This window comes from Hypanus sabinus, chromosome 5 (assembly GCF_030144855.1).
Source record: "Hypanus sabinus isolate sHypSab1 chromosome 5, sHypSab1.hap1, whole genome shotgun sequence".
Classification (NCBI taxonomy): domain Eukaryota; kingdom Metazoa; phylum Chordata; class Chondrichthyes; order Myliobatiformes; family Dasyatidae; genus Hypanus; species Hypanus sabinus.
In genome coordinates, this window is record NC_082710.1 from 106506524 (window position 1) to 106527108 (window position 20585).

A 20585-nucleotide genomic window follows, 5' to 3' on the forward strand; every position below is an offset into this window, starting at 1 on the left:
CTCAAAAAGAGCAATGCAATAATGATAGAAAATTTGTTTAAGTAAGTTTTAAATATTGGCCAGTTCACCAAGGAAGTTTTAAATATTGACCAATTCACCAAGGACACCTGCCTCCTCCTCTTCAGATCATTTGAATGGACAGAGTGGGTTTCATCTTAGTATCTTATCGAAATGCAGCAATTCTGGTGCAACACACATTAAATTCTGGATGACCTCAACAGGTCAGGCAGCACCTTTGGAGAGGAATTAGCAGATAAGGTTTGGGGAAAAGACCCTTCATCGGAACAGTGCCATTGCAGACCTTCAGGGCTGAGCTGCACAGGCAGGGGGGACTGTTGCAAATATCAGTCATATCAGCTGAGCCACATGAAGAATTTGGACATCAATGCTTCCTAGAAACCAAAACGAGGACCCAAAATCAGGTGATGATCTTTCAGTCTCAATCTAGACTGAATCAGTGGGCACTCTTGAAGGCAGAATACAATGTTAATGGCAGGAGTCTTAGTAGTGTGGAGGAATGAAACAGTAAATCCCTCAGTTCTGTCATTTGATTCTTTACAGCCTGGTGATTGCACCCTACAAAATGCTCTTTCCTTTTAATCATGGTCACCTATGCTTCCCTGCACCAAAGGTCTAGGGTATTGGTTAAGGCAAATTCTCCACAGTTTTGAGTGAAGAAGTCAGCAAAAAAAAAATAATTAATGTCACAGACATCACAGTCAGGGAACAGATCTGTAAGGTTTAAAGAAAGATAAAGAAACAAAATGGATTACCATTGTGCAAAATTACACTAGATGACAAAGATATTGTTTCCTGAATACTTTTGCCTGTATCTCATGGATATCCCTATCACTGACCATTTTTTTAAATCATCAATATTTGTTATTTCAATTCATAATTCAAGTCAGAATAATTGATGCCAAGAACAAGGAAGACATATTTTTTGGTTCACAATTCAAACAGGTCATCAATTGCAGGCAATTCAAAGAACTTCTAGTGGGACCAGAGAAAATCGCATGGAAGGTATTGAAGGATGTTGTTGAAATTTTTCTTGGTAACTACAGAGTCCCAAACTACATGCAGCTGGTTGACAACATGCTTCGAGCATACAAAGCCATGACATACAATATGCTCCTAAAGATCCATTTTCTGCATTCCTATTCAGACTTCTTCCCCGCAAATCTTGGTGCTGTCAGTGACGAGCATGGTGAAAGGTTTCACCAGAACACTGCGGTGATGGAGAACTGTATCAGGGCAACTGGAATCCATGAATGCTGGCTGATTATTGTTGGTGTGATGGGGTCCTGAATTACCCCTATGAACTGTGCTTTTGAAAAGAGAGAGGGAGTTGTTGTTCAACACCAGACACCTTGTTATTAAGAGAGAGAGAGAGAGAGAGAGAGAGAGAGAGAGAGAGGCGAAGACTGCAGACTGGAGATGGTTTCTCTGCAAGCATGTTTACACTTTTGCAAGGACAATGTCAACTTCTGTATTCTTACAGAGAGAGGAGGGAGGAGCTGCTAGTTGGACAGCTGGTGTTCAGCACGGTGAGGTAAGTAGAAGGTCAGCTAAAAGACCTACAGACACTTGGTTTTGCATACTGAATGAGCTTTGTTGTGCCCACAGAAAAAGTGGGTTTTGGAGGATCAATCACTGTCTCTCGCAGTATGAAAGGGTGTGACTGGTGGGGAGTTTTTCGTGTGTCCAACCCTCACCTGGGATGATGATGGAAGAACGGTCCCCTTTGTTGTGGTCACAGTCAGTGACTTCTAAAGGGTTTCGGAGCACAATGGGAAGATCAACAGCATCAGCCCACCTAAGGAACTAAATATCTCTCTGTCTCCATCACTACTCAATTCCGTACCACAAACTGAACTTTACTCATCACCTTAAGACTGTATCTATTCACCCCTTGGCTTGAAGAAGCTTGGTTTTCATATATTTCCACACACACACACACACACACACACACGCACACGTATATATATAAAATCATTGCTAACCTGTTTAATATATCTGAATTTATATTACTGTATTGCATAGTTACTAATAAATACCCTTTGTTAGTAGCAATACTAGACTCCAAAGTGTTTTCTATTTCAGCTGGTTCTTTAACCCGTCACAGGGTAAGTGACAGTTGGGCACTTAAGCGAGAAGCCTCAGACACTGAGTACAAATGAAAATCATCAACTAGACATTTTTAGCTCAGTTGAACTATTGTAAAACATCAGCAGCATAATGCAATTAAATGCATTATATTTAATAAAAGTTAATTTCTTGTTTCTCCAAATTCCTACATGATATAAGTAGTCTGAAATTACATTTTTGTTCAGCATCAAGTAGTCTAGCATAAACAAAAAAATTCTGAGGGAGCAGCAGTTTCAAAAAAAAATATTGTCTAGTGTTTTTCATGTGGCTCAGCTGCTAACAACTCTCTTCAATTAATAAGAGGTTGCCAAGGGTCTTGGCCCAAACTGTCGAAAGTTTATTCATTTCCACAGATGCTGCCTGACTTGCTGAGTTCCTCCTGCATTTTGTGTGTCTTTCTTTGTTAAAGAAAGAGTCATCATTTCACTAACAAAGTGATGAAGAATTTCAATCTTCGTTTTGTTAAGTAACAGCAACAATTTCCATTTCCTGCAATTTCCTGACAAAGGGCCTCGACCCAAAACGTTGACTGCTTCTTTCAACGAATGTTGCCCGACCTGCTGAGTTCATCCAGCTTGTTTGTACGTCTTGATTAGACCACAGCATCTGCAGTGTACTTTGTGTCAACAATTTCCATTTATTTGCTCCTTGTAGAGAAGGAAACATCATGAAGCACTCCACAAGGGATGCTGTTAGACTGAGTAGTTGAAGAACTGATGAGTACACTCGGTGGCCACTTTATTAGATGTTAATTAGTCAGGACATGAAAGGTCACAGGGAGAAACAAGAGAATGGGGTTGAGAAAGAAATGGATCAGCTATGATGAAATGTTGGAGCAGACTCGATGGGCCAAATAGCCTAATTATGTCTTACGGCCTTAAGATCTTATTACTGCTCATTAATATAAATATCTAATCAGCCAATCATGTGACAGCAACTCAATACATAAAATTATGCAGACATGGTCAAGAGATTCAGTTGATGTTCAGTCCAAACATCAGAATGGGGAAGAATTGTGATCTAAGTGACCTTGACCAAGGAATGGTTGTTGATGCCAGGCAGGGCAGTTTGAGTATCTCAGAAACCATTGACTTCCTGGGATTTTCATTCACAACAGTCTCTGGAGTTTACAAGAAACATCTTTTGGGTGGCAGTACTGGGGGCAAAAACGTCTTGTTAATGAGGAAGGTCAGAGGACAATGCCTTCTGGCTCAAGCAGAAAGGAAGGCAACAGTACCTCAAATAATCACGTTATAACAGTGGTGAACGCACAACTCGTCAAAACTTGAAGTGGATGAGCTACAGCAGCAGAAGACCACACCGGATTCCACTCCTGTACCTAATAAAGTGACCACTGAGGGTATGTTACATAGAAACATAGAAAATAGGTGCAGGAGTAGGCCATTCGGCCCTTCGAGCCTGCACCGCCATGCAGTATGCTCATGACTGATCATCCAACTCAGAACCTTGTACCTGCTTTCTCTCCATACCCCCGATCCCTTTAGCCACAAGGGCCATATCTAACTTCCTCTTAAATATAGCCAATGAACCGGCCTCAACTATTTCCTGTGGCAGAGAATTCCACAGATTCACCACTCTCTGTGTGAAGAAGTTTTTCCTCATCTCGGTCCTAAAAGGCTTCCCCTTTATCCTTAAACTGCGACCCCTCATTCTGGACTTCCCCAACATTGGAAACAATCTTCCTGCATCTAGCCTGTCCAATCCCTTTACAATTTTATACGTTTCAGTGAGATCCCCCCTCAATCTTCTAAATTCTAGTGAGTATAAGCCTAGTCGATCCAGTCTTTCTTCATATGAAAGTCCTGCCATCCCAGGAATCAATCTGGTGAACCTTCTCTGTACTCCCTCTATGGCAAGAATGTCTTTCCTCAAATTAGGAGAACAAAACTGCACACAATACTCTAGGTGCGGTCTCACCAAGGCCTTTTACAACTGCAGTAGAACTTCCCTGCTCCTGTACTCAAATCCTTTTGCAATGAATGCCAACATACCATTTGCCTTTTTCACCGCCTGCTGTACCTGCATGCCCACCTTCAATGACTGGTGTACAATGACATCCAGGTCTTGTTGCACCTCCCCTTTTCCTAATCGGCCACCGTTCAGATAATAATCTGTTTTCCTGTTCTTGCAACCAAAGTGGATAACCTCACATTTATCCACATTAAATTGCATCTGCCATAAATTTGCCCACTCACCTAACTTACCCTGCATCCTCTTAGCATCCTCCTCACAGCTAACACCACCGCCCAGCTTCGTGTCATCCGCAAACTTGGAGATGCTGTATTTAATTCCCTCATCTAAATCACTAATATGTATTGTAAACAACTGGGGTCCCAGCACTGAGTCTTGCGGTACCCCACTAGTCACTGCCTGCCATTCTGAAAAGGTCCCGTTTACTTCCACTCTATGCTTCCTGTCTGCCAACCAATTCTCTATCCACATCAATACCATACCCCCAATACCGTGTGCTTTAAGTTTGCACACTAATCTACTGTGTGGGACCTTGTCAAAAGCCTTTTGAAATCTAAATATACCACATCCATTGGCTCTCCCCTATCCACTCTACTAGTTACATCTTCAAAAATTTCTATAAGATTCATCAGACATGATTTTCTTTTCACAAATCCATGCTGACTTTGTCCGATGGTTTCACCTCTTTCTAAATGTGCTGTTATCACATCTTTGATAACCGACTCTAGCACTTTCCCCACCACTGATGTCAGACTATAATTCCACGGTTTCTCTTTCCCTCCTTTTTTAAAAAGTGGGGTTACATTAGCCACCCTCCAATCCTCAGGAACTAATCCAGAACCTAAGGAGTTTTGAAAAATTATCACTAATGCATCCACTATTTCTTGGGCTACTTCCTTAAGCACTCTGGGATGCAGATCATCTGGCCCTGGGGATTTATCTGCCTTTAATCCCTTCAATTTACCTAACACCACTTCCCTACTAACATGTATTTCCTTCAGTTCCTCCATCTCACTAGACCCTTGGTCCCTTACTATTTCCGGAAGATTATTTATGTCCTCCTTAGTGAAGACAGAACCAAAGTAGTTATTCAATTGGTCTGCCATGTCTTTGTTCCCTCTGATCAATTCACCTGTTTCTGACTGTAAGGGACCTACATTTGTCTTGGCCAATCTTTTTCTTTTCACGTATCTATAAAAGCTTTTACGGTCAGTTTTTATGTTCCCTGCCAGCTTTCTCTCATAATCTTTTTTCCCTTTCCTAATTAAGCCCTTTGTCCTCCTCTGCTGGTTTCTAAATTTCTCCCAGTCCTCAGGTGTGCTGCTTTTTTTTGCTAATTTATATGTTTCTTCTTTGGACTTGATACTATCCCTTATTTCCCTTGTCAGCCACGGGTGCACTACCTTCCCTGGTTTATTCTTTTGCCAAACTGGGATGAACAATTGTTGTAGTTCATCCATGCGATCTTTAAATGCTTGTCATTGCATATCCACCGTCAACCCTTTAAGTATCATTTGCCAGTCTATCTTTGCTAATTCACGTCTCATACCTTCAAAGTTACCCTTCTTTAAGTTCAGAACCTTTGTTTCTGAATTAACTATGTCACTCTCCATCTTAATGAAGAATTCCACCGTATTATGGTCACTCTTACCCAAGGGGCCTCGCACGACAAGATTGCTAACTAACCCTTCCTCATTGCTCAACACCCAATCTAGAATGGCCTGCTCTCTAGTTGGTTCCTCGACATGTTGGTTCAGAAAACCATCCCACATACATTCCAAGAAATCCTCTTCCTCAGCACCCTTACCAATTTGGTTCACCCAATCTATATGTAGATTGAAGTCACCCAATATAACTACTGTTCCTTTATTGCACGCATTTCTAACTTCCTGTTTAATGCCATCCCCAACCTCACTACTACTGTTAGGTGGCCTGTACACAACTCCCACCAGCGTTTTCTGCCCCTTAGTGTTATGCATCTCTACCCATATCGATTCCACATCCTCCAGGCTAATGTCCTTCCTTTCTATTGCGTTAATCTCCTCTATAACCAGCAATGCTACCCCACCTCCTTTTCTTTCCTGTCTATCCCTCCTGTATATTGAATATCCCTGATGTTGAGTTCCCATCCTTGGTCATCCTGGAGCCATGTCTCTGTGATCGCAACTATATCATATTCATTAATAACTATCTGCACATTCAATTCATCCACCTTGTTACAAATGCTGCTTGCATTGACACACAAAGCCTTCAGGCTTGTTTTTACAACACTCTTAGCCCTACAGGCTTGTTTTTACAACACTCTTAGCCCTCCTTCAGGCTTGTTTTCACAACACTCTTGTTTGTGCAGACAAACTAATAAAGTAACTCAAGGCGATGAGTGAGGCATTGAACCAGCAAGGTTCCAGTGGGCCATAAAACCACAGGGATTAGTACTCTGTCAACAATAGCTAGCAAGGTCACCAGACAAATTATCAACCCTTCACCATATCTGTTTGTCAAGGAATCTTTTGGGCTTTGTGACTAAATTTATCCTTGAACTCTAATCATGCTTACAAGAGTTAGCTTTGGTGCTGGAGTTTGTGCCTTCTATCATTCCTTGTAATTTCCCCTCATTAACATTGATAGATTTAAAGTGTGAATGGAATAATTATAAAATATTTAAAAAGGCTTATAAAAGATTGAACACTGAGTCTCGACTAATCACACTTCAGTAATGAAAGAATTCCTTATATGAATTCTTTGTTATCTAAATTTATTCAACACAAGAGCTTTGGGCCATCCCCTGGGAACCCTTTTAATTTCAATGGTCCTCTCTATCTAAGCAGGAAAAATGAGTTAACATCAAACCCAGATGTTGCTTTTAGACATCAAATTATAGATGAGCTTTAAATTAGTTCATTTCAAGTATTTTACCAAAACAAACAAAAAGCAGTTTTGTTTCATGAAAACTCCAGGCTTGATTTTTAAAATATTATGCCTTGTGATTTCCACTTGATTTAGAAATAAATACAGTTGCTACTATTGAAAATATAGTTAAAATATACTTCAACTGTAAGAGTACAATCAAAAATATAGTTTCTACTATTGAAAGCCAAATATGTGTTTAAAATGAAGTGTTTGGAATCTACATATAGATCTGTCCACTCTGGTACTCCAGCTATATTCCGTTATTTCTAATAATTATGCAGACAAACAGTTTTATTAACTGAATACAAAGTACTATGACATACCCTGAAGTCTGTTAAAAATGAGGCTGTTTTCAAAGCGTACCATGAAAAATTCTAGTATAGTTAACAAAAGAATGCAATTGGAGATTTAATCAATATGTTGCTTCCATGAAATTCAAAATCATTATTTAAAACATAGAACTGTACAGTCCCTTCAGCCCACTGTATTTTGCAGACTTTTTAACCTATTCTAAAAACCCTTTCCTTATACGTAACTTCTATTTATCTGTCATTCATGTGCCTATCTCAGAGTTTCTTAAATGCTCCTAATGTAAATGCCTCTAACCCTACTCCTGGCAAAAAGGAAAGATGGTGTTCTTTTCCTTTTTGAAGAGAATTAATAAATTTTCTTTAAAAACACATACAAAAAAACACATTTTAATTCCCCATCCCATTCCCATTCCGATATGTCAATCCATTGCCTCCTCGACTGTCGAGATGAAGCCACACTCAGGTTGGAGGAACAACACCTTATTTTCTGTCTGGGTAGCCTCCAACCTGATGGCATGAACATTGATTTCTCTAACTTCTGTTAATGCCTCTCCTCGCCTTCTTACCCCATCCCTATTTTCTTCTCCCTCTCTCTCTTTTCCACTCACAATAACTCCTTGCCTGCTCTCCATCTCCCACTGGTGCTCCCCTCTCCCTTTCTTTCTTCCAAGGCCTTCCATCCTATGATACTCCCCCTTCTCCAGTCTTGAATCCCTTTTGCTAATCAACTTCCCAGCTCTTAGTCTCCCCCTCCCTCTCCCACTTTTGAAGCTCTTACTATCTCTTTTTTTCCGTTAGTCCGATGAAGGGTCTCGACCCGAGACATTTACTGTACTTCTTCCTATAGATGCTGCCTGGCCTGCTGCGTTCCACCAGCATTTTGTGTATGTTGCTATATTAAGACAGTTAGGAAACTCTGCAAGGATATTTATGTTATTCTTGCATACGGAGGTGACAAACTTGCAGCTAAGAACAGAAGTAAAACCAAAAGTAAACCATTCAGTTACCTGCTGTACCTGCTCCAATGTTCAATTAGATCAAAACTGATCTTTTACCTCAGAACCTCTTTCCTCCATAAATATCAAATCCATTAATTGCCTTGGGATCCTGAAGTCTCTATACAGCAATATTCTTCCAGGTCTGATCATGCTTAAATTCATAAGACCATAAGATTTTAAAGTAGAATTAGGCCATTCAGCCCATCGAGTATGCTCCACCATTTGATCATGGCTGATCCATTCCCTCTCAACACCATTTTCCTGCCTTCTCCCCATAATCCTTCACACCACAACTTATCAAAAACCTATCAACCTCCGCTTTGAATACACTCAATGGCCTGGACTGTGGCAATGAATTCCACAGATTCATCACCTTCTAGCTAAAGAAAATCCTCTTCATCTCCTTTCCAAATGGACATCCCTCTATTTTGAGATTGTGCCTTCTCTTCCTAGACTTCTGCACCATAGGAAACATGCTCTCCACATCCACTCTGTCTAATCAATTCAACATTATGAATAGGTTTTAAGAAGATCCCCCACTTATTCTTCTGAATTCCAATGAGTACAGGATTGGAGCCATCAAGCACTCTTCATATGATAAGCCTTTCAATCCAGTAATCATTTTTGTGAATCTCCTTTGAACCTTTTCCAACTAGCTTTGCTCTTCCATCCAGCTGGAAGAGCACAGCAGTCTGACATTAGAGTATCACATGGGGAGCAAGGCACTGATAGATTGGAGAATTGAGAAGTCTAGCTTTAGACAGCCAAACCTGGCTGGTAAATAGCATACTAGATTGATGTAAAGTAAAAGACAAAAAGATTTAGTTTGTTGGATATATCTGACAAACGACTCTTGTGATGTGAAATGTCTTAATATATGTCTTCCATCAGAAGATACGGCAGTGTTACAGCCTCTAGTATTAAAATGGAAATTGCTGAAAATACTCAGAGGTCAGGCAGTATCTGTGGGGAAAATAGTGAATAAGATGGGTTAGAAGAATATGGGTCCATTACTCACATACGGGATAGCTTGGTGGACACCATGGTCAGTATGCACAGATTGAGCCAGCAGGCCCTATGACTCTAAACATAGTTACTTTTTCTGGTAAAAGTCCCTGACAAAGTCCTCTCCACCTATCAATGTTGTCGTCTCTGTTGAGAGCTCTGTTTTGCTGGTTTGTTAATTTCCACTTCCAATAACAGGTGTCTTGTCCAGCAGCGTACTCTTGTTGACAGCCCACTCAGTCACTAAAGGTACTGCGGGTAAATTCAGGACTATCCTTGATGAGAATAAAGGAAAGGAATACATGGCCCCTACATCCCAGCTGAGTCAGTGAGGCTGTTTCCTTGCTGCATTGCTCTTTGACTCCATTATTTTTCAGATCTGCTTCCTGTAGTTTATTGTATTTAATGTGTGTTCATACAAATTTGTGATTTATTGTAACTATATACAAGGTGTTTGCTAGGAAAACATAAAGACTGATGTGCTTTTTGTTTTAAAAATTTGTGTGTACATTTCCCCTTTTCACCTATTCCATCTATTGAAGCAAACCTTGCACTTAGCGTCAGTAAAACCAAGGAATTGATAGTGGACTTCAGAAAGGGTAGGATGAGGGAACACACACCCAGTCCTCAGAGAGAGATGAGAAGTGGAAAGGGTGAGTACTTTCAAGTTCCTGAGTGTCAATATCTCTGGGGATCTACCCTGGGCTCAACTTATTGATGCAGTTACAAAGGAGGAAAGTCGGCAGCTATATTTCATTCGGAGTTTGAGGAGATTTGGTATGCCACTTGCAAATTTCTACCGATGTACTGTGGAGAGCATTCGAACTGGCTGTATCATGGTCCAGAGTGGGGTTGGTGGGTGGGGGGGGGGGGGCGAGGAGGGCTTATTTCAATCCTGTGTCAGCTCCATCAAGGGCATTAGCCTCCACAGTATTCGGGACATCTTCAAGGAGCAACAACTCAAAAAGGTGGCTCCCATCATTAAGGACCCCTATCACCCAGGTCATGCCTTCTTTTTATTACTACCATCAGGAAAGAGGTACAGAAGCCTGAAGACACACAGGCACACACTCAATGATTCAGGAACAGTTTCTTCCTTTCTGCCATCTGATTTCTGAATGGACATTCAACCCTTGAATGCTACCTCACTACTTTTTAATTTCTTATCTTTCACTACATAGTTAACTTACAGTAATATATAATATATATACTTACTGTAATTTACAGGATCTTTTTCTATGATTATGCAATGCATTGTACTGCTGCCCCAAAGACTACAACATTCATGACACATGCCTGTCATGTTAAACCTGATTCTAATTCTGACTCTAATCACTGTTGTACAGAATAGCAAAGATCATTCCAGCTCACTGAAAAACAACTTGCCTTTTGAGAGATTTTACCCAGAAACATACCCTCAGATGCTGTAAGAACAATGTGTGTTAACACAAAAGAGAAAATGTTATAAACAGCACTAAAGGATCCATCAAAATGCACACTTAAGGAAACATTTAAGAGAATTTTCAATGACTATGTGTTGTTCAAGACAAAGAAGCTGATAGTGCATCAGGGTGCACTTTAATTCTGCATAAGGTCTGGAGTTGCTGGGTGGTGTGACTTGAAGGGCCGAAAGGACATATTCCATGATTATCTCTTAAGTTCGAAACATAACTTTATAACATAAAGGCAGAAGGGCAAAAAAGCTTAATCTTCTCCAATGCTTCACCACCAGTAGAAATGAGGTATTACACGAATATACACAGTGGCTTAACCCAGTGTCTTGAAAATGTGTATTGTAATTTCTTTAAGAATATATGCAACAGGGCATAGAGCGGGGCTGATTTCACTATCCAATCCTCAAATCTCTTAATTCCTTTTGTATCCAAAAATCTGTCAATTCTACCCTTGCATGTATCCCGGTTGAACATCCGCTGCCTACTGGGACAGACCTTTGACTGAAGAAGTTCCTGCTCAAAAGAATGCATGAAACAGGAAAAGAAAACTAGATGGACTTTCAAGCCAATTCTATCATTTAATAAGATCTCAGATGATCTGATCTTGGCCTCGGCCCCATTTTCCTGGCTCTCTCATAACCTTGTTTTTCCCTAAAGTCTAAAAATCTATCAATTATTTTAAGATATATTTATTATTTTGAATGTACAGAATGTTGAATATGAAAGACAGAGACTTTAACAATCCCTGGTGAAAAGAAAATGCTCAGTCATTAACGTTCTCTAGTTCCCCAACACTGATAATTTCTGCTCTGCATTAATCCTGCCAATCCCCCTCAGAATTTTTTGTTTAAGTAAGATTCTCATCTTCTAAACTTCAGAGAATAAAGGAACAATCTGCTTTAATCATTCTTCATAAGCAAACTCTTTCATACCTGGAATCAGGGGATCCCAACCTAGTGTCCACGGACCCCCACCTCCCCCATTAATGGAAGTAGTCCATGGCATAAAAAAGGTTGGGAAAGCCTGGTCTAGTGTAACATCTGTGTGGCATCTGCAAAGAAGAGAATTATTAAAGGCAGTTAAATCAGCTGGTTTAAACTTTGGAACTCACTTCACAACAGCACTACAATGTCCCGCAGGACTGCAGCAGTTCAGAATCAGAATCAGATTTAATATCACTGGCATTTGTCATGAAATTTGACGTTGTGTACATTGCAATGCACAATAATAAAAACTGTAAATTACAGTAAACCAGTGGCGGGGTGAAGATACATCCTACCAAAGGAGGTGTAAGGTGCTCCTTCCCTCCGCTAGCCTGCGGGTCACCCTTGGGCAAGGTGTACCACCTGCTTAGCCCCCCAATCAGGGTTACGTGAAGCCATGGGACCTGTTGGTGGATGGTCTTATGAGCAGCTGGTACATATCACAAGTCCTGGTTATGTGACCACTGATGACAGGCAGACAATCTCTGAGGAGTGTTGATAGTGTCTAGGGCAGGGGTGGGCAAACTTTTTGACTTGTGGGTCACAAAGGGTTCTAAAATTTGACAGTGGGGCCAGACCAGGAGCAGATGGACGGAGTGTTTTGGTAATATACCTCATAAGAGAAAATAAAATATCATGGGATATGTAGAAAACATGTGCTTTAATTTCAATTGAAAATGAACAAATGCATTACAACAAAATATCTGTCTTTGAAGTCCCATGGTATTTAGCTATTTATTGAAATGACTTTTAAAACACTGAAAATTAAATGAATAAAATACAGCTTTTTTTAATAGTAACAGTTATTATTTTAAAGCACTGAAAATTCTGTTATCCTTCAAGATATTATCATCATCACTCTCCTCCTGACTGTCTTTATTTCAAAAACGGTAGGAGATGCAGGTCTACTTGTCCTGCTCCTTCTTATTCAATTGTCCCCTGTGCCAAAACTCAACAACGACCAGCACAAGGAGAGAACAGTGACTGCGCGCCAGTATGCGGAGCACGTTATTTGATCTGGAGCGCATTTTTTATTTTGAGAACGTACGTGCACCTGCGCACTACTCATGTCCATCACTTAACAGAAATGACATGTAACATGTAAGGCTTATTGAAAAAAATATTTTCAAATGCATTTTTTACATAACACAACGAAGAAACTTATTTTTAATTTCAGTGGGAACAGTGTTGTTGGTCTCCCTTTTTAGCCAGCGCATCAAAGTCTGGATTTAGTTTTGTTGTGGCGATTCTCAGGATGGATCTGAGGTGTTGGTCAGTTAACTTGGATCTGTGGCTGGCTTTGTTGATGTTCATGACGCTGAACACCTGTTCACACAAATAGGTCGAGCCGAACAAAGAGTAAAGCGCAAATGTGGAGTAATACGCTGCACCTCAACAAAGGTCAATGTGTAGCGGTGTGCTACATGCAGCGCTAAAATTACGACACGGAGTCGGTAACTGCAGTCGAAGAAAAAAAACTTTATTTGAAATCCCCAGCCTCACTTTTAAGCCTCCCTCAACCTGCCCCCCCCCCCCACCGTGGCGCAGAGGCTCCAAAGCTCTGTGCTCGCAAATCCCCGCAGGCTATCTCCCTTAGCCGGAACGCTGGCTAATTGTGAGCCAGTTCGGATGTGCCAGGAAATGGGTCACCACAAATGTATATAGAGTGTGTCGTCTATTGGGAAAACGCCAGAATTGCGGGGGGAAAATGTTAACAAGGTTTATTAATATAATTTCATCAAGTTCTGCGGGCCGGATTAAAAAGCTTAATGGGCCACATATGGCCCGCGGGCCGTAGTTGGCCCATGCCTGGTCTAGGGTCACCCATCTTGTAAAGTCACTGCCCAGAAGGCAATGGCAAACCACTTCTGTAGAAAAATTTGCAAAAAACAATCATAGTCATGGATAGACCATGATCGTGCACGTCATACAACATGGTGCATCATGAGCAAACAAAAATACAGGAAGTGTATATATATATATTTTTTTAATTTTATATTAAATAGGTAGTGCAAATAGAGAAAAAAAGCAGTTCAAGAAGATGGCTCAACATCATCTTCTTAAGTGCGTTTAGGCATGAACAATAATCACTGATCTGTATCTTTACTAACTGGCTTGCTGTCTGATAACCTTCACCTGCTTGTATCATGGGACTTCCTAATGGCTTTCTCTATCTCTGTGTTGTGGGCATCATGGCGGTGCAGCTTGTGGAGCTGCTGGCCCGCAGAGCTTGGCAACTGTAACTTGCCAATAGTGAATCTGTAGCGCAAAATGAGTGAATGGTAGAACCTGGGGGGGGGGGGGAGCTGGTGAGAAAAAGAGAAGGATAAAGAGTGAATTTATGGTAAAATTAGTGCAAAAGGTGGCTGCTCTTCCGGATGAGCCTATTTCTGTATTGTATCTCTCAAAAATTATATGACTCTATAATTGAGTATTTTAATCCCTAGGTGGCCATCATTTTTGGTCTAATGGTGGAATTGAAATCCAGGATGTCTTGTGAAGTAGCAGTATGTGTCATGACCACTTTGATCCGAAGCCTTACCTTGGGCCACTCTCTGTTCCACTTATCAGTGCTTCCAAACAGCAGTGCAGTCTGGGAGTTATACAATAAATATTCTAGTACAAAGTTAACCAATGAGAAAGCACTTACTTAAATAATGCAGAACAAAGAAGCTTCCAGAGCTTTCCAGAATTATACTTGTATAACAGCTGGAGCAGGGGTTCCCAACCTGGGGTCCATGGACGCCTCGTTCAATATTATTAGTCCACGGCATAAAAGCGGTTGGGAACCCCTGCACAAGAGGCATATTGAACTTCCATAAAATACAAGCAGGTGAATAATTGTTAAACTGCAAAGGAAATGACAATTAAACAGTCTAACAATGGTCTCTTGTTTCTAACCAGCAGAAGCCAGCTGCATATTACAAAGCATCTGGAATGTAAACACTGTTTACAATAAGACACAAATGCTCTTTCGTTACCTCTTTGAAGGTAGATGTGCATTCAAGAGTCACATCAGCTAGCAACTCACCCCTACCCATTTTCCAATTCTGAGGATCATTTTTTGTTCTGAAACAATAATTCTGATTTTCTCTTGCTGCAGCTGCTGCCTGAGCAAATTACCAGAATATTCTGCTTTTATTTCAGATTTACAGTACGTGCAGGTATTGCTAAATTCTAGAACAGGTGTTATGTACCCCTAGGATTCATATTTTCTGTGGACAATCACTTTGTCCACAAAATGTCTGGAGAATGGGTCTGGCTTTTGGACACTGTTTGAGCTGTTATTAAGAGAGATAGGCAAAGAATGCTCAGAAGATTAATGTTATGGTTTCTCGGCAGTTTGTTTACATTTCCACAAGGACACTGCCTGCTTGTGAGTTCTTACAGAGAGAGAGAAGGGTGGAGCAGTTTGATGGACAGCTGGTGTTCAGCACGCTGAAGATAAATACCGGGTCAGCTGCTGGACCCAAAGACAGGCAGTTTCGGACACTGAACGAGCCTTGTTGCACCCACATGAAAGTGGGGTTTCGGAGGATCGATTCGGGGAAATCGATCAGTGGCTCACAGTGTGAAAAGGTTCGACCGGTGGGGAATTACTTGTGTGTCCACCCTCGCCTGGGTGATAATTCCACCACTGAAGAACGGTCGTACGTACCATGGTCATAGTCAGTGACCTCAACAGGATTTCGGAAGACAACGGGAAGATCAACAGCATCACCTCTCACCTCTCTCTCTCTCTCTCTCTCTCTCTCTCTCTCTCTCTCCTTCTCCAACATTACCTAACTAACTACCTCGAACTGAACTGAACTCTCTTCATCATATCGTAAGACTCTATTCATTCACCCCTAGGTTTGAAAGAGCCTAGTTTTGTTCCTATTTCCACACATATATATGTATCATTGCTAACCTGGATGATATATTTGCATTTATAGTACCATATTTCATAGTTTACTAATAAACACTATTAGTTTATAGCAATACCAGACTCCAATGTGTTTTCCATTTCTGCTGGTTCTTTAACCCAGTCTCGGGGTACATGACACAGGCTTGAAAGATTATTCCTGTTCCAATATTTTTATTTCTTTATGTCCTTGTTTTACAATGTTTTGGATCTGACTGTTTAATTCTTAGATCAGACTTTAAATTGGTATTTTCTTTGCAGTGTAACAATTAATTATCTGCTTGCATGTTATGTAGCTTTAATATTCCTCTAGCAGTTATTCTAAAGTATAATTTTGGAAAGCTCTAGAAGCTCCGTTGTTCTGTATTATTTAAATAAGTGTTTTCCCATTAGTTAATTTGCAGTATTGAATAAGTACTTTCTAACTGGTTAATTCTTATCTATAGATTTGAATGGAGTTTTCCTTATCTCTGTGGAATGAACACAAAGCAGCACCATCTTCTTAATCTTCTTCTTAGTATTTTAGTCTCTTGTCTTTAGGCCTTCTGCTACTGTTTCTTTTGTTCCATAAATGCTTAATAAAATGATCGTGAAGCAACAAATTAAATTAAATAAGTAGAGCACAAAGAGAAAAAAACAAATCCAGAAGAAGGGTCTTAGCCCAAAACGTTGACTGTTTATTAATTTCCATAGATGATACCTGACCTCCAGTATTTTGTGTGTGTTGTAGAGGACAAAAAAGTAGAGAGATAGTCTTCATGGGTTCAATGTCCATTCAGAAATCTGATGGCGGGAGAAGAAGATGTTCCTGAATCGTTAAGTGTGTGTCACTTTGCTGGCCTCTGAAAGGCATCCTGGAGCAAAAACATCAGTATGCAATGAATGCCAGTAAAAGTATAGCCCAAGCACATGCTTTGGTTGCATTGGGTTGTTAAAACAAACAATGCATTTCACTGTATGTTCTGATGTACATGCAATAGATGAATGAATCTGAATCTGAATAAGATGCTTAAAACAGCTAGGACCTAAAACCAGCTGGAGATTAAAGTGATTATAAGAGCATATAAATATGAGCACAAACAAATCCCATTCTCCTGGTTCCCTCACACCCCCTGAATCATTGTGTCCTACCATCACTAGCATCATCTGATTGGCCCAAATAAACTTTCACCTGAAAGTGAACAAGTGAATGGAATGAAGTTGGTTGAGATACCAGAAGAAAGCAGGAAACCAGTGTATTACATTCTAGACAGAACCTTAAAAATATACATTACAACATAAAGGCTTGTAATATATTGTATTAAAAGTACATTTTAAAAATACAATATCATTTTCCATTTTATTCACCAAGAAATCTGTTTAATCGCTGTCAAACAACTCAATTGCTAAGTAATAAATCTTCAAAATGAAAGAGAACTTGGCACTACATCAAACCTCTCAGAAGCATTCCCAAGGGCTCTGTATGCTTTGTGGGAAACATCAAAACCATTTCAGCAGCTGCTATCATTTCACAAGTTAGCTTCACTGGTTCACTGGTTCAACTAATGAGATTTTTGGTGATGTTGGTTAGTGGAAAATTATCTGGTTTAGACAAGTTTCTTGCTTCTTTGAACAATGCAATACGTTTGTAATGTTAACCAGAGCTGGCATTACCTCGGGCATTGTATCTAGAGGGGCTTCCCTTCAACAATAGAACATGTGAGCAGATCCAGAATAACGTTTATTATCACTCTCACATGCCACAAAGCTTGTAAGTTTGCCTCGGCAGTAGAGTGTGGTATATTAAACATTATTATAAGTACAAAAGGGAATCTAAAAATTAATAAGCAGCGCAAAAAGAGAACAAAATCGTGAGGCAGTGTTCTTGGGTTAGTGGACCATTCAGAAATCCGATGGAGGAGGGAACCGTCAGCACAGATGCACCACAAGGCCCTGTGCTTAGCCCCCCGCTCTACTCACTTTACGTTTATGACTATGAGACAAAGCATAGCTTCAATGCCGTACCTAAGCTTGCTGATGATACAACTGTTTTTGGCCAAATCAAACCCTATAGAGGGAGACTGAACGTCTGGCTGAGTGGTGCGATGTCAACGACCTCTCATTCTCTGTCAGCAAAACCAAAGAGCTGATTATTGATTATTGAGGTGGAGAGGATCAGCAGCTTTAAATTCCTCAGCATTATCATTTCCTGGATCCGTCCTGAGTACAGAAGTACCTTTACAGGGTCCCATGGTAGAGTAGTGGTTCACGCCATGCTACAACACCTCAGGGTGTTGGGGTTTGGAGTTTGTTTATGGTGTACTCTGTAAGGAGTCTGCCTCATGGAATGCATGGCTTTTCCCGGGATGCTCCAGTTGCCTCCCGCTGTCCAATGACATACCGGATAGGTTAATTGGTCATTGTAAATTGTCCCATGATTAGGTTAGGGTTAAATCAGGGTTGTCAGGAGTTGCTGGGGCAGCACAGCTCAAAAAGAACGAAGCATATACTCAGTGCTGCATTGCTAAATAAATAAATACAGTTGGCCCTCCTTATCTGAGGATTCCGCATGCGTGGATTCAACCAACCGCAGATCGGGAAAACCCGGAAGTTCTCTCTCCAGCACTCATTGTTTGAGCATGTACAGTCTATTTTTTTCTTGTCATTATTCCCTAAACAACACAGTATAACAACTATTTACATAGTATTTACATTGTATTAGGTATTATAAGTAATCTAGAAATGACTTAAAAGTACAGGCAGTCCCCGGGTTATGAATGAGTTTCATTCCTGAGTCTGTCTTTAAGTCAGATTTGAAGTCGGAACAGGTATATCTGGTATTACTTAGCGTCAGTTAGTCAAATGTTTTTCTTAGTATATAGTACATATTTTACCTTTCTATGCATATAAAACACTTAAGAAACATACATATTTCAATAACTAAATCACTGCATTGCTTAGTAATAATTGTAGCTTTCATTGGGGCAGGACCTTTCACATGCTCCATTAAAATTGTTCCGATCATTGACCAACTGTAGCCTAATGCTTTTCCAATGACCGATGTCGTTTCACCTCTTTCCGATCACTTTATTACTTCCACCTTATTTTCAATCGTGATCATGATTATTTTCGTGAACAGAAACACTGCGGATTCAGAACTCCACTGCTGGGTCCTAATGTCCACCGCACTGAGACAGGTTAAATAAAGTCCAGGGTTCGGCTGGGTCCTAATGTCCACCGCACTGAGACAGGTTAAATAAAGTCCGGGGCTCGGCTGGGTCCTAATGTCCACCGCACTGAGACAGGTTAAATAAAGTCCGGGGCTCGGCTGGGTCCTAATGTCCACCGCACTGAGACAGGTTAAATAAAGTCCGGGGCTCGGCTGGGTCCTAATGTCCACCGCACTGAGACAGGTTAAATGAAGTCCGGGGTTCGGCTGGGTCCTAAAGGCCACCGCACTGAGGCAGGTTAAATAAGCGACTTGAGCAGCCACGTTTTTTGGTATCCGTGGGGGGTCTTGGATCCAATCTGTCACGGATAAGGAGGACTGACTGTACAACAAAAAAAGGAAGTATGGCAGTGCCTCTACTTTCTTAGAAGTTTACGAAGACTTGGTATGTCAATAAAAACTTCGACAAACTTCCATAGATACGTGATAGAAAGTATACTGACTGTTTGCATCGTGGAGTCTGCAAACACCAAAATCCTATAAAAGGTAGTGGATACAGCCCAGTTCATCAAAGGTAAAGCCCTCCACACCACTGAGCACATTTACACACAGCGCTGCCCATAGGAAAGCAACATCGATCATCAAGAACCCCCACCATCCAAGCCATGCTCTCTTCTCACTGCTGCCATCAAGTAGGAGGTACAGGAGCCTTAGGACCCACACCACCCAGGACATGCTCTCTTCTCACTGTTGCTATCAGGAAGAAGATGCAGGAGCCTCAGGACTCACCCCGCCAGGTTCATGAACTGTTATTACCCATCAACCATCAGGCTCCTGAACCAGAGGGGATAACTTCAATCACCTTAACACTGAACTGTTCCACAGCCCATAGACTCACTTTTGAGCCCAGGCTGGATCTTCAGAGATGCTGACATTCAGGAACCTGAAGCTGCTCTCCCTTTCCACTGCTGTCCTCTTGATGAGGATGAGTGTATGTTCTCCTGACTTCCTTTCCTCAAGTCCACAATCAACTCCTTGGTCTTACTGATGTTGAGATTGTGCTGTGACACCACTCAGGCAGCTGATCTGTCTCACTCCTATACACCTCCTCCTCACCATTTGAAACACTGCCAACAACAGTGGTGTTATTGGCAAATTTATAGATGGTGCTTGAGCTGTGTGTGGCCACACGGTCATGAGTGTAAAGAAAGAAGAGCAGTGTGTAAGGCCTTGTGCCTGTAAGGAGGTGTCATTTCTGATCGGCACTGACTCTGCTGTCCTGATGGAGAAGTCAGGGATCCATTTGCAGAGGTTTTGCCCAGGGTTTGAATCTTGTTGATTAGTACAGAGGGTAGTATCTTGTTGAACGCTGAGCTGTAATCAATAAACAGCAACCAATCATGGGTATTGCTGTTTTCAAGGTGCTGCGCAACCAAGTGGAGAGTCAGTGAGATTGTATCTGCTGTAGACCTATTCTGGCAGAAGGTTAAATGATGCGAGTCTAAGTCCTTGCTTAGGCAGGAGTTAATTCTAGCCATGACCAATCTCTCAAAGCACTTAATCATCACAGTAGATGAGAGTGTGACTGGATGATAGTCATTGGGTCAGTTCACCATTGGCACAGGTATGATAGCTGCCCTTCTGAAGCGGGTGGATATGTCTGACTGCAGCAGTAATAGATTGAAGACGTCCTTGAACACCTCAGCCAGTTAGTTGGCACAGATTCTTAGTA